Source organism: Tupaia chinensis, unplaced genomic scaffold (genome assembly GCF_000334495.1).
Source record: "Tupaia chinensis unplaced genomic scaffold, TupChi_1.0 Scaffold000252_1, whole genome shotgun sequence".
NCBI classification, from domain to species: Eukaryota; Metazoa; Chordata; class Mammalia; order Scandentia; family Tupaiidae; genus Tupaia; species Tupaia belangeri.
In genome coordinates this window covers 3,260,531-3,274,924 of record NW_006159732.1, presented here as the reverse complement: position 1 = coordinate 3,274,924, position 14,394 = coordinate 3,260,531, and the positions used below count along the sequence as shown (strand labels likewise).

At 42.2% G+C, this 14,394-nt stretch overlaps 1 protein-coding gene across 5 annotated transcripts in view; it reads left to right on the top strand.

Moving 5' to 3' along the window:
* The window catches only part of ADGRF5 (adhesion G protein-coupled receptor F5), a 120,638-nt gene that overhangs the window by 26,060 nt on the left and 80,184 nt on the right, over positions 1-14,394 (top strand). For 3 of the 5 annotated variants that reach the window (XM_027772098.1, XM_027772095.1, XM_027772099.1), the window contains exon 1: positions 9,425-9,678. The exons of the other annotated variants lie outside the window; for them this stretch is intronic. The gene's annotated coding sequence lies outside the window, so the exon portion shown is untranslated. Of the gene's footprint in view, positions 1-9,424; positions 9,679-14,394 lie in introns of those variants that run through there. 5 annotated transcript variants of the gene reach the window in all.

Sequence of the window (14,394 nt, the reverse complement as noted above, 5' to 3'; positions counted from 1 at the left end):
AAAAAAAAAAGAAAAAAAAAAAAAAAAAGGTCAGTCCATCCCTCAGAGTTTGCCATGATGGTATGAAATAAAACAGACCAGTTCATGAAGAGTTTGTCAAAGCAATGACGTATCCACAACATAGACTTGGGCAGATAGAACTCAATGGATTTAGGAGCCAGCTGCTGGAAGGGAACAATTAATTATTTTCCCCAATATTAAAACCAGCAAATTATTTGAGCAGAGTTAATTTACTGACATATGTGTATCGGATCTGGAAATTATATTCCCTTACTTTTTTTAAAGGATTATTTATTAATTTTATTTTATCATTATTATTATTTGCTACAGGGCACGTACACTCACCAGAGAGACAGAGACAGCCCAGGGGGGAGGTAAGAAAGCAACCTACCATGTCTGTGACTTAAACCATGATAGGCCGTGTGGGAGTCCAGTGCCTCAACCACCATGACACCTGCTAGCACCATCCCTTACATTTCTTAAAAATGATTCACTCTAGGGAACCAGCAGTTAGCGTAATGGCTATGTTGCTGGACTCCCATGTAGTCGACCACAGTTCACGTCCCGGGCCCGGTGGCTTAAAACTCACGCCGGGCGCGTGTGCGTGCGTGCCCAAGATACTGAGAGGAGAATGGAAGAGAAGGGATCGCAGCGTGACTATCCCCCCCTGGGGGGTGATTTCTCGCTTTCTCTCTCTCTGTCTGTCTGGCGAGCGCATGCGCCCTATAGCGAAAACCTCTCAAAAAAAAAAAAAATGAATCACTCTAGGTAGATAAAATGTGACATTCTTAGTCAAACAAGACCTTGCTAACTATCAAGTTAATATATCATTTCCCCAAAGCTGAGTCACAAGCTCTGCCATTTTCTAGAGTGACACAATTCTACGCTTTCGAAAGGCACATTCCTCCTTTAGAAATGAGATGAACTTCAGAAATTGATGATGATGATGATGATGATGATGTGGATAGTAATGTCTTTGTCTTAACTGATATGCATGGTAATCATGCTGGAAAAATAAATGTAATACACTGTAAAGATATATGTGATTAAATGTAATATACAAATAAAAAATAAACAAGTTGTGATTAATTTTTATTTGTGCTTCATTTTCCATTCTTACCACTGGTGATCCCAACTTTGGGCTGCTCCTCAGTAAACTTAGTTTTGACCCCTTCGCAGCCTGCATTTCAGAGCCATTGTTCTTCATAAACACAGGCATAAGCTAGTCTTATTCAGATTTCTTTCTTAAGCAAACATTGTCATTATTCCTGACTTATGTATTCTTAAAAAGAATGCATAATCCCTCAGAGTATGTCAAAGCAATGGCATATCCACAACTTAGACTTGGGCAGAAATTGAGAGAAGTGTCAGTACAGGGTCTAATTATTACATATAAACAGGAGCCCAAGAGGAGTGACCATGTATGGAGAGGTGGGATGTGCACTTGACTGGCTGTTTTAACCACCCGAATGGATCTTTACTGGTTGACCATAATTGAGGTTGAACTATTTCCTGATTTTCTCTGATTTTTGGTTCTCTGCTTTAAATTTTTAGTTATCTGGTGATATACTCACATGCTTCCTACTTCTTTGGAGTATGTTTCTGTAGCTGTGTGTGCCTGCATTTTTCTATAACATACGTAAACTCTGTGTAGGGGGACCAGCAGGTGGTGTAATGGTTACTACGTCACTAGACTCCCATGTACTCAAACTTGGTTCAAGTCCCTGACCGGGCAACTAACCTCACTCCAGGCATGTGTGCGTGCATGCCCAAAATCCTGGGAGGGGAATGGAAGAGAAGGGATTGCAGTGTGGCCATCCCCACTTGGGGGGGGGGTGATTTCTCGCTTTCTATCTTTCTATCTGTATGGCAAGCGCACACGCCTAATAGCAAAAATCTCTCTCAAAAAATGAAAAACACCTCTGTGCCAATTTCCCTCCTCTACTGTGGGTGGGAGTGTGGAATCTACAGTAGGAATTTTGGGTTCAGGTGTTTGGGTGTAGGGTAGTGTCTCTACTTTTACTGTTAAGGGAGTAATGCAGAAAAGATTTTTCCAGAGTCTCTCGTTTTCAGATGTTTGATTCTTGTATACTCAAACTTGATTGTTCCCACTGTGGATGGAGGTTGAGCTGACAGGTAGGATGTTTGGTGGGGACTACTCTGTGTGACTGCGAAGGGAAGAGCCCCTCCCCCCCCCAACAGGCTGGGTGGGTGGTCCCCACTGATTAACTCAAGCCACTTGAACAGGCCACAGTGACAGCCATGGAGCAGCTTACATGCAGCGCTGGGGAAGGAAGTTCGGTTGATGGACCAGGGAAAAGCAGTGAGAAGATAGAGACAAAATCTATTTATTTGCCTATTCCAGTAAGATTTGCTCTGAGAGGTAGCAGAAAAATGCTGTAGTCAATAAAGATAAAGAGGAATATCAAAGAAAAGTTTTATTTTTGTTTTGTGCTGTTTCTTTAAGAGAGATATTTTTGTTACAGAGTGTCAAAGAGAGACAGAGAGAAAGTGAGAAATCACCTCCCTGCCCTGGGAATAGCCACACAGCAATTCTTTCTTTCTCCTCCATTCTCCACTTGGGATTTTAGGCATACACACATGCCCTTACGCTGTCTGTTGATCCTCAAAGGAAGATTTTTAAAGAGAGATTCTAGAGTAGGTTTGTGAGCGGATGGGACTGCCCAGTGCTGAGGAAGTAAGAGGGTATAGGCCTCAGAGCTGGGTAGAGGAAGAGGTAAGTTAGTAAGAGGAGCAGGGAGATGGTATAGTCTTAAACTGGAGGGAGGCCAAGAAGGAGAGTAAGATGCAAGAGGGTTGAAAGTTTGTATGTAGGAAATGAGGATTCCCATTTAATCAACTCTTTCTTCAATGAAGCATGAGACAAGGCTACTCCTTTTTCTTCTTCTTATTTATTTATTTTTTTGGAAAGGTTTTTGCTATAGGGTGCGTGTGCTTGCCAGACAGAGAGAGACAGAGAGACAGAAAGCGAGAAATTACCCCCCAGGGGGGGTGGTCATACCACAATCCCTTCTCCTCCATTCTCCTCTCGGGATCTTGGGCATGTATGCACATGTGCCTGGCATTTTAAGCCACAGGGTCCAGGATTCGAATAGCAGTTGACTACATAGGAGTCCAATGACATAGTCATTATGCCAGCTGCTGGTCCCGAGGCAAGGCTACTCCTACAAGAGAAGTGATTAGAGAATATGTAAAATAAAAATTTTGAAGAGTGATAACACTAACACAAATAACAGGATTGCCAGACATGTGACTATAGCAATTCCACAAGCCACTAGCAACTAGCAGGATACTTCCAATGAATCAGCAGCATGCCAGCCTTCAGACACCATTAAGATCTGTTCTCTGAAATATCTTCCCCATACTCCTCTCTTCTCTTTAAACTTATTACCCCCTTATTATCGTATATCGCTTCCATATTAAAACTTTAGCTGCTGACCTAAACCATTTAAACTAATATGCAACTCATTGAAAGTGAAAATAGGCAGTGTGTCAATCAGCCAAAGGTATTTGAGTCAGAGTATTCCTTCACTTAAAGCAATTTGTCTCTAAAAGCGTAGTTTTAGGTATTAAGGGCAGGTTGACATAGGCTTTTCTGTTGCTTCTCAAATCCTGTTATAAAAGTGTCAATCTATACCCCTGATGTCGCCTGGCATCAAAGTTTCCAGATCACTGTGGTGGCCTTAGCTACACTGTCAGTTCGGCTCTATTCCAACCCACGAGAAGGAATCTCAGCATTCTTCCATGAAATAATATAGGCCCTTGGAAATCAAGCTGGTTTATTTAGCAAGCCCACCTCCCCAAGAAAAAGTCGATAAGGCTCAAGAGAGCTGCTAAGGACATCTCAGTAGTGGAGCCATATCTAAAGTCCGCCTCTATTTCCCCATGTGCTATTTTTCCATCTTCCCAGAAAAAGCAGGGAAGATAGTGCTAGGAGTAGAATTCAAAACAAGAGTCTACTTGGAGTGTGCTTTAGGTTTCTGGCAGAAGCTGGGGCCCTCACTGGAGGCATAAGTAGTGGTGGAAGGGAGCTAGCCACTTTGTTCAGTGGGCTCCAAAGGTGGAAACTGGGGTCTTCCATGGCAAAATAGCATAGTATCTGAAAGGCATTTACACAAAGAAAGCACAATAACATTGCCTGTTGGTAGAGTGGGTACAGTAACAATAAGTGCAAATAAACCCTGAGAGGCAGTAGCTGAGCACAAATGCGACCCATCCCATTAGCAGAGACGCTGCCAAAATATACACACAGAAGATAAGAACAAGACCATTTGTGTACTATAAAACTGCCCAATTATTTGTCAGTTCCTTCCTTGCATAAGGACAGGTCAATGTCAGAGAAGAATTTTCCTGGCCTTAATATAAAAATACCAAGAGAGAGCTGACCCAGGACCACATTGGGTCAAAAGGGTTACCAACATCTGGTTGTAGTTAAAAATAAATAAGAACTACACTGCCAAGACGTGGAGGGGGAGCATTTTGTAAGTTGAATCATTATGTACTTTTCTGCATATGCTACTGCAAGGCTGTGGTATTAATAACTATGTGTGTTATACTTCTAAATACCCTCCTCTCATGAGCCAAGCAGACATCTCTTCCCTGGGGTAGATTCCATCCTAGTGAGGAGAAGAATGGTAGAGGCAACTAATAAATTTTAGAAGTGCACTTTTGTGTATTAAGGGTAATATGTGAAAAGAAAAAATACAAAGCAAGTAAGGGAGATTGGGAGAGTTAATGTGAAATATGGTGGCCAGTGAAGACTTGATGAAGAAAGTGATGTCTGGACAAACGTGCAAGTGAGGGGAGGGAGTGAATCACGAGAAGGTCTGTGCAAAGAGCAGCTCTGGCAGAGAGAACAGCAAGCATGAAGACTGTGAGGTGGAAACCTACCGATAGGTAAGGAGGCCAGCAACATGAGTGAGATGAGAAATCAAGAGAGGAGACCAGCAGTAAGTGTAATGGCTATGTCACTGGACTCCCATATAGCTGACCGCGGTTCAAGTCCTGGACCCAGTGGCTTAAACTCACGCTGGGTGCATGTGGTTGCATGCCCAAGATCCCAAGAGGAGAATGGAGGAGAAGGGATTGTGGCATGGCCATCCCCCCTGGGGCACGTACTCTGTAGCAAAAACCTCTAAAAAAAAAAAAGAAAGAAAGAAAAAGAAAAAAGTCTATAGGGACTAGATGGTATAAGCCTCACAATCCATTGAAAGGACTTTTTAAAAAAATATATATTTATTTTATTTATTATTATATTATTAGTATTAGTATTTGATTTGATTTGATCAGAGAGAGAGAGAGAATGGGCAAGTGAGAAAACAAACTACCCGGTCCAGGACTCAAATCGCAGTCGGCCATGTGGGAGTCCAGCATCTTAACCACTGCACCACCTGCAGGCCCCCCTTTTTAAAAATTATTATTTAATTTTATTTATTATTATTATTATTAATATGCTATAGGGAATGTGCACTCACCAGAGAGAGAGAGAAAGAGAGAGAAAGTGAGAAAGCAAGCTGCCAGGTCTGGGACTCAAACCATGGTCAATTCATGTGGGAGTCCAGCACCTTAACTACCATGCCAACTGCTGGACCCTAAAAGGACTTTTTCTTTGACTGCATGAGATGGGAACATAGGAGAGTTGAACCCAGATGTGCATTATATATCTTGTACTTTATAAGGACCGTTATAGTGGCAGTCTTGAAAAGAAATCATAAGGGGGCAAGAAGAGAGAACATTGTCAGAGGCAATGATAATAATCTAGTCAGGTGCTAATGATGGCTTGGGTGAGAATGATAGCAGTGGACGCAGTAAGATGGGTCAGATTATACTTACATTTTTAAAGAACAGCTAACAAGATTTAATGACAAATTAAATGTAAAGTGTGGAAGGATGGACTCAGTATGACACTTACGGTTTTGGTCTGGGTAATGGAAGGATGGAGGTACCCTTTAATAATATGGGACAGACTATTGCGATAGAAGTTTGAGAGGGAAGATCAGAGGTTACATGTTCAATTTGAGATTCTATTGAACATCCAAGTGAAGATGTCAAGTAGGCAGTTGGATACATAGGTCAGGAGTTCAGGCGAGAGTTTCATGATAGAGTTCTACATCTGGAAGTCATTAGCATAAAGATTTTAAACCAAAACTAGTAGAGGTCACCTAGAAAATAAGTGTCAACATAGAAGAGTGCCACGGATTAAGCCCTGGAACACTGTAATGTCGAGAGGCGGAACCAGAAGTGGAAACTAAAATGGAGCAATTTAATTTCGTTTTCTTTTATTGTTCTCTTATTATATGCCAGCTATCCTTTTTGTATTACAACAGAATACCTGAGACCAGGAGATTTATAAGGAAAATAGAAAATAGGTGTTTTGTTTTTTTTTTCTTTCTCTCTCACATTCTGGTAGCTGAAAAGTTCAAAAGCTTGGTGCTGGCATCTGACAACTCCATAGTGCTCAATAGTCACAGCATAAGTGGAGTGAAACAGAAAGGCCAATGTGCAAAACGAGACAGGCCATCAGCCAGGCTTGTTTATAACAACCCACCCTAGCGGGAACTAGTCCAATGAGAATATCCTCCTTCACAGGAGACAGCTTTCATCTATCCATAAGGGATCCTTTCTCGGGTCCCAAGTACCTCTCAGTAGGCCTTACCTCCCAAAATTGCTATATTGAGGATCAAATTTTGGCATGAGTTTTAGAGCCCACACACTCAAACCATAGCACCTGCTCTATGGCAGGAACTAGGCATGAAATAAATCAGACTGGTTCCTGCCCTCAAGGTGTTTACATTCAATGTTATTTGAATCCAGGGTGGTAACTGCAAGAAGACTGTATCTGGCAGTATGGGGTTAAGGAAGACAAATGCCTGGGTCAGGCCAGAACAATTAGGAGGGTCCTTGGCTGAAAATACACCTGTAACTTAGAGACTAAAAGTTATCTGAGTGAAAAAGTGGAAAGGGCAGCATAGGACATGCTCAGAAATACATAAGTATTTGGTGCTGAAATTTCTGCCTGAGAAAGTAGGAGCTCTATCTCCAGTGAAGTTGCAATCTGAAGCATTAAGAGACACTTCATTTTAGCAAACATAGAGTACGTGATCCGTGAGTTAGTGACTTAGGCTATGTTCCCAGTTTGGTTGAAGAAGTTTGGGTCCAACTTGCTACCAACTCCAACCCTTTAGAACTCAAGAGAAAGGCCTCTGTGACAGTCAATTCCAGCGATAGCTGCAAGAGGGCGAGTCTCTACTTCAGAAGTTAATTATGGGTTACAGCTGAAACCATATGGCAATTCCATTTTTTTATTTGTCTTTGTTTTCATTGTAAAGTGTGAGTAGCAAGCACAGAGTGTTCCTAGCAACAAGCAGGGGACTGTAGACAAGAGGAATTGCTCCTCAGGGAAGGAAAGGGACAGCCACTTTGACAACACCCCATTCCATGTCCAAAAACTAACTGCACCCAACACTGAAACCAATCAGGAACAAAAAGTGTTTTCAAAGAAACATTTGCTCAGGAGCTCATTCTGACAGCAATATGCTTCTTACGGCAAGTTGTATTCAACTCAGACTGGAGAACACAGTTGAGAATCAGTATCCAAGTGTGGGAAAAATGTTAAAGGTTCATCCTCTTTTTATCCAAATACTTCACTTTTTTAAAAAGTCATTTATTTATTTATTTTTTCAGAGAGAGAGGGACACACATACAACACCCGTAACACAGTATTCACATCATGGCCTGTCCCCAGTCTCAGCTGCCCTGGGGCACAGGCACGTATTCGCTTAGAGAGGTTATTGGATGTGAACCCAGCACACTTCCCACATGGGTTCAGTTGCATTACCACTACACCACTGCTTGGCCCACAAATGCTTTTGTCTCAGACCTGAGTACATTGGTGCTCAATGTGGCAAGAAGGGAAAGTAGCAAAGAAAAAAAGAGGCAGAGTGGGTCAGGGAGGGAAGATGAGCTTGGAGGCAGATCTCCAGGTAACAATAGATGGTTCTTGAGCTCTTCCTCTTTGTGTCAGTGGAGTCTGTAAGCTCAGCACCATTATCATCCCACTTTCACACATAATGAAATCAAGTCTCAGTGAGGTCAAATAATGTGCACAAGGCCACATAAATAGAAATCGGGGGGATTATGATTTATATCCCTGTGTCTGATTCTGGGGTCCTTGCTCCAATATTATGAGGGTTTTTCTGAACAGTCCTGAGACTACCTGCATCAGACTCACCTGGAACACTCATTTTAGTGCAGATTCCTGGGCTCTATGCCACCCTCATTCATCAAATTTTCTGTGAGCAGAGCTCCAAAGTAGGGAACTACACAGCATTCCTCACACAGATGTTTAAGATTAATTAGACGAGGGAACCAGCAGTTAGCGTAATGGCTATGTCGCTGGACTCCCACGTAGTCGACCGCGGTTCGTGTCCCGGACCCGGTGACTTAAAACTCACGCTGGGCGTGTGTGCGTGCGTTCCCAAGATCCCGAGAGGAGAATGGAAGAGACCATGCAGTGTGACCATCCCCCCCGGGGGTGATTTCCATGCAGTGTGACCATCCCCCCGGGGGTGATTTCTCGCTTTCTGTCTCTATGTCTCTCTCTGTCTGTTTGGCGAGTGCACGTGACCTATAGCAAAAACATCTCCAAAGGAAAAACAAAAGATTAATTAGACGATAAATTATTACTTCCGATCTGTGTTCTGATCTTAAGACAGGTCATGGTTCTTCTTAGGGCTCAGTTTCCTCCCTTGTGAAATGAGGATACACAGAGTCGCTTCCAGCTCAAAAATTCTGGATATAATTCATCTTTAAACCCACTGACGTAAATGCAGCCTGTCAACGGTACCTTTTCCACACATCCCCTTATCTTTAAATAGGAGTGTAATGGAGATATTTTAGATGTCACTGGATTTATAGTTTAATGCATAGTCAGAATCTCTCTGGAAACCTGGGAAAACTAGACAGCCCCGTAATGTGGCATATTTGAAGTGTAGCACCTCCCTAAATCCCAGGGTCTGGATGAAACAACTTCTCTAGGTGCCTCGTCCTTTAGGAATTCTTTTATTCTCTGACTTCTTGGCACTGCAAGAAACAGAAAACTCCCTTGTAATTTAAGGTTTTTTTCCTACTCTGAAATCGCTGTCTGGTGTAGTGGCCATCTTTTAAAGGTTTAAGTCAGGCATTATCCACTGCTCATGAGCTCTAACCCATTTTTGGATTGCTCTGGTTTCATTTTTCTTTTCATCAGACAGAGGAAAGCAAGCAGGAGGGCATTGGCCAAACAAGTCTGTCCACTTGGGGGAGAAGTTTCTAGATAAGAAGGATCTGAAGGACTTCCCATGGGCGTGAGGGAAACTACACACGCCATCCGGAAAAGAGGACTAGGAAATCATTTCTTTTTTTTTCAGCAGTAAGGCTCTCAGGGATGGCTTTGTGAGGCTGGGAGGACCACAGCTTGGGGAGGCCCCAAAGAGGCTAAGCTTGGGTTCAGAGCTACCAGTCCAGCCTGTAGCTCAAAATGCTTCCTGCTTGGCTTTCCGTCTGCTGGCGCGAGGCCCCCAAGGAGGCTGTGGGGCAAATATCCCTGTAGAGGAAACCGAGAAGCTTCTAGGCGTCTGATCCAAACAGAAGCCCACAGGGGACAGTGGTGCGAGACAGGTAACAGGCATTTCTCCTACCGTGGTCTTTCCTGCTTCATAACAAGAACTCAGGGGCACCTCTTAAGGCATCTTCCATTGTGATCCTCTTTGTCTGGTTTTCTTTCTTTTATATGACTGGGACCTGTATGTCAGGGGGACAAAGTACTTCTGGTCAGGAGCACTGTGCAGACAGTCACGTTGATGAGACGATGTTTAAGGAGAGCGAGTTGAGTACCAGTATCCGGCACCCAGCTGGGATTCTTTAGGATTTCCTCTATACGGAAACTTTTCTTGTTCCCCCTTTCCTTTTTTATTTTTTTATTTTTTCAAATATAAATTCTGCTATCCCAGAGCCAGAAAATACACTAAGGACCAGAGTATTTACAAACTTCTGTGCCACTTCCTACCAGGAGCACTTCCTTGGCCCAGCAGCCATTGTTGCCGAGGAAGGGGAGCCTTGTCTTGCAGGAGTTGCTCAGGCTAGAGTCTTAGCTCTTGAACGGTCCTCAGAGAGGCAAGGGATGACCCGCAGAGTGTAGATCGTAAGCTGCGACCTCCCTCCCATGACTGAGGAGAAGGGAGTATGTAGTCAGAGTGGGGAAGAAAGTCAGCCAGTGTTGGCGTTTAAGAGGTGGACACACTTGTTTTGAGCTTTCTCAGAAAGGAGGAGAAATGCTATGATGCACGACTTGCTTAAATCATGTTTTCTTATACTTTGTACAAAGCCAGGCTATGAGACTTCACTATAACACTGTTTTACCTTTCATAAAAGGCTAGCATAGTCAATTTTTTTTGTATTTGAGTTACACAGACAATACATGAATGTACTGTTTCTATAAAATATTATCCCATAACGGGTTTTCAATCTCTGAGATAGCGCGTCTGTATACATTCTTTTTTCTCCTCCCCAAAGATAGTCTCATAAATAATTTGTTGTGCATGTTGACAGTTAACGAGCTTATTTTCTGTTCTTCCAAGCACTTAGAACAAGCTGGGACACAGGAGTACAAGTAATTCTCATTGTCAAACTCCTGCGATGATCTTTAACAACACCCTCCTCACGGTAGAAAGACAAAATGGTTCATGGGGAACATGAACAGCTCTTTTAACACTGAGAAAAGTTTGAAGAGTTTTCCTAATTTTTAACATGATTATTTGTGTATAGGTTTAGAAATTAATAAATGTTAATAACAACCCCCAAGGATTAAACTCTGGATTTTCCGACTAGTGGTTTAGGCTTTTTTCCTTGGGGACCTTCAAAGGCCACCTTATTCTAAAAATGAAAAAGAAGAAAATAAACTAAAAGGAAATGAACTAGATAGACAGTTGTTAGTTGATCAATAGCTAGATAGATGAAGTGGTTAGCCCAGGGAAGATAGGGTAAGGGTGGAAAAGATTCTCTTTTGATTTAATTGATAATAAATGCACGTAACAAACGGGTTCATTTTATCTTTTGTTCTTCTGTGAAAAGGTGGCCTTTTACCCCTACCTCATTCCCATATTTGATTAAGAGACAAGTGCATAAGGAAAAAAACCATGGTGAACAAGTTGGTATAGGTTTAAAGAGGCTTTGAAAGGTAAAATAAACAACTTCAAATCCCCAAGCAACTATAAAACAGTTTCAGTTTTTATTTGAGATTTTCTTGCACTTTGTAAGGTTTTTTCCTCCCCAAACTGTAAGACGGTACGACCACACTGATTTCAGACATTTTGTAGACCACTTTGTTACATTGGCCTACCTTTTTTGTCTCTTCTCCAGATCCCTAGAAAATTTGGTTAATCATTTTATTCTACTGCATAGTGTTGGCCCCATGACTGATTTCCCAGGGCCTGTTGACTGATACCACACTTAAGAGTGTGCCTTCAGTGGCTACATTACAGTATTATCACTTACTGTGTCACACGGTACCTACAGATATTCTGAAACAGTCAAAGCTAGCAAATGGGTTGCCACCTACTCTTATTGGTGAGGCTAACAGCCCCCCTCTCTAAACATTATGCATTTGATCTCTTTTATTTATTTGCAACTTTTTAGTTCTCAAAAGATTTTCCTACTTTTTCTTTCACTATGTCCCAGGTAAATCAGGCATTTTATTCCCATATTATGGAATACGAAATGAGAGGTTCAGAGGTCAATTTATTTGCCCAGGATAGCACATCGAATTGTTTTGAGGCATCAAAACAAAAAGAAATTCAAATCGCTGTGTTTTCAGCCCCATTCTTGCTCAGTAACATGAGGATAAAAGTCACATAGAATAAAGATTAAGTGTAATTGGCTGAATTCTGTTAGCTTTGCCACAATCTGGTAGATGTTTTGCTGGGACTCTGAAGACAGACCAAAGTGTTATTTTGTCCAGATATTAGCAGATTCTAACACTTGCTGTCCACTGGTTTTACCGTAGTAGCTTAACAAAAAGAAAACAGGATCCTGACACTTTGCGAGAGCAATTGAGTCAGATTCTCTAGGGAAGCAGCCTGAGCACATTTTTTAAGTCCCCGAAAGGATTCTACGACGTAGGTGGGGTTGAGAATCACGCAGTCCCGGCTGTAGAAGATAAGTGGCTACACTGAGAAGCAGAGGCCATACCTGTTCATGGAGCTGAGAAGGCAGATCTATAAATACCAGCGGCTGTGAGCATCAGGTATTGGGAGGCATTGAGGAGAGGTGGGGGAGAGGGAATTGCAGCATGACCATGCCCTGTGGGGGTGCTTTCTCTCTCTTTCTCTCTCTCTCCCCACCACCAGCATGCACACATGCCTTCCAGAAAAAAAAAAAATTAAAGTGAGAGAGGCAGAGAGAGACCCACTCAGAGTCAGAGAGGCAAACACGATAATGGAAGGGTGAGCATCAGGTATTAGAATTCTGGTAGCTCTGTTTTTCACAGGATCAGACACATCTACATGTGAGAATGAAGAGATTTCCAGCTCCCCCAAGAACAGCACTGTCTTTCCGGTTTCAACTGGAACAATCTCGGCGACTTCACTGCAGATATGTTGGCTTTCCGATACTGGTGGATTTTACAGAAACAGATGAGATGGTCTAAACAAACAGGATGTGCTCTCCTAAGGCCAGATGATGATAGGGGTTGTACATCGCACTCAAGGTCGTTTTAACATGTGTGTCCCAATCCCCTCCCCTGCCCCTGCCAAAAGGGAAAAAAAGCAATACTAATCATCTTTTGCATGATCTGCTGCTTTATGGATTGAACTAAATATACAGTAAATATACAAAAAATAGCATAAACAGTAAGTTAAGGCTATTTATTGTTTGTTATTTGTTTTAGAATTCCAAACCATTCTGTAAGAGTGCTGTATTTTAATCAAAATATATACCCCTGGGGCCTTTTCCCATCTGACATTTCTTGATACAGTTAGTATTGTTCATCAGTGTAGTGTTTGTTCCCTTTAGAGAACTAGAAGGGGCTGTTTGGTATTATCTCAGTTTCCCCAGGACCCACTGCAAGTTTCTGCACAAAGTAGATGCTCCAAGAAGACTTGTGGAGCTACACTGCATATAGATATAGATATAGATATAGATATATAGATATAGATATAGATATAGATATAGATATAGATATAGATATAGATATAGACATAGATATAGATATATACACATGTCTATGTATATCAATTTATGGGTTTAGGTTAATTTTCCTAGCTGTTTGACATACCGTGAATTCATGAGCTCTTACCCACTCAGCATTTCAGTTCACATCATGTGACTCTGGCCATGACAGTTAAAATAACTGATACACTGCCTATTTCCTAAAAGATAATCACAAAAGTGAAACCTTTACTAGCATAGCCTAAGTGGAATCTCATCCTGGAGAGATGTGCTGTGCTGTGGAATTACAAAGGCCAAGAATCCTTGCCTTTAATTAGTTTAGAACCTTCATGGGAGACAAGGTACAGACGCTGAGAATTTTAATAACGAGTTACAATTACTGAGTGATTGTTATGTGTCAGACACTATGTCAGTGCTCTATAAACACTGCTGACTCATTTAGTTTTTCCAATAATCTGACCACTCGCATGCTCTGTTAGAGATAGAGAACCCACATTTCAGAAGGGTGCTTGAGGCAAAAATCTAGCAAGCAGTAGATTCAGGATTCCATCTCAGGCAGTCTGACCACAGAGTCCATATACAAATTACTGGGCTATGCTACAAAAACCACAACAGTGCTGCCAAAAGACCCACATGGCAGGGCCAAGTGAGTAGATGAGGAGAGAAATGCGATGTATTTAGGAGAAAGGTTTATCTCCTGAGGAGACGAGAGTCAACGTGCTATTCAGGTTAGAATTCAGACTTCAGTGGCAGACTTGTCTACTTGCTATGTGACGTGTGCTGTGGTATTTAATTTACCCAAGTCTCCATTTCTTTGTAAAATGGAGATGATGATAGTTTTCATGGCAAAAGAATGGAAGGATTAAATGAGCCTACTGCATGCAGTGTGCTTAGCTGAGTGCCTGGCAACCAGAGAGAGAGAGAGAGAAAATACCCCCCGCACCACCACCACCACCACCCCCATGGAAAATGGTCATGCCACATCCCTTCTACTCCTTTCTCTCTCCTGCTGGGATTTGGGGCATGCATGCACCACATGTGCCTGGAGTATTTTTCAAGTCACCAGATCCAGGAACCAAACTGCAGAGTTGACCATGTAGAAAACAGCCACCTTAACCACCCTGCCACTGGCTGGGGGCCAACCTACTTTTACAAACTCCTCTACAGAAA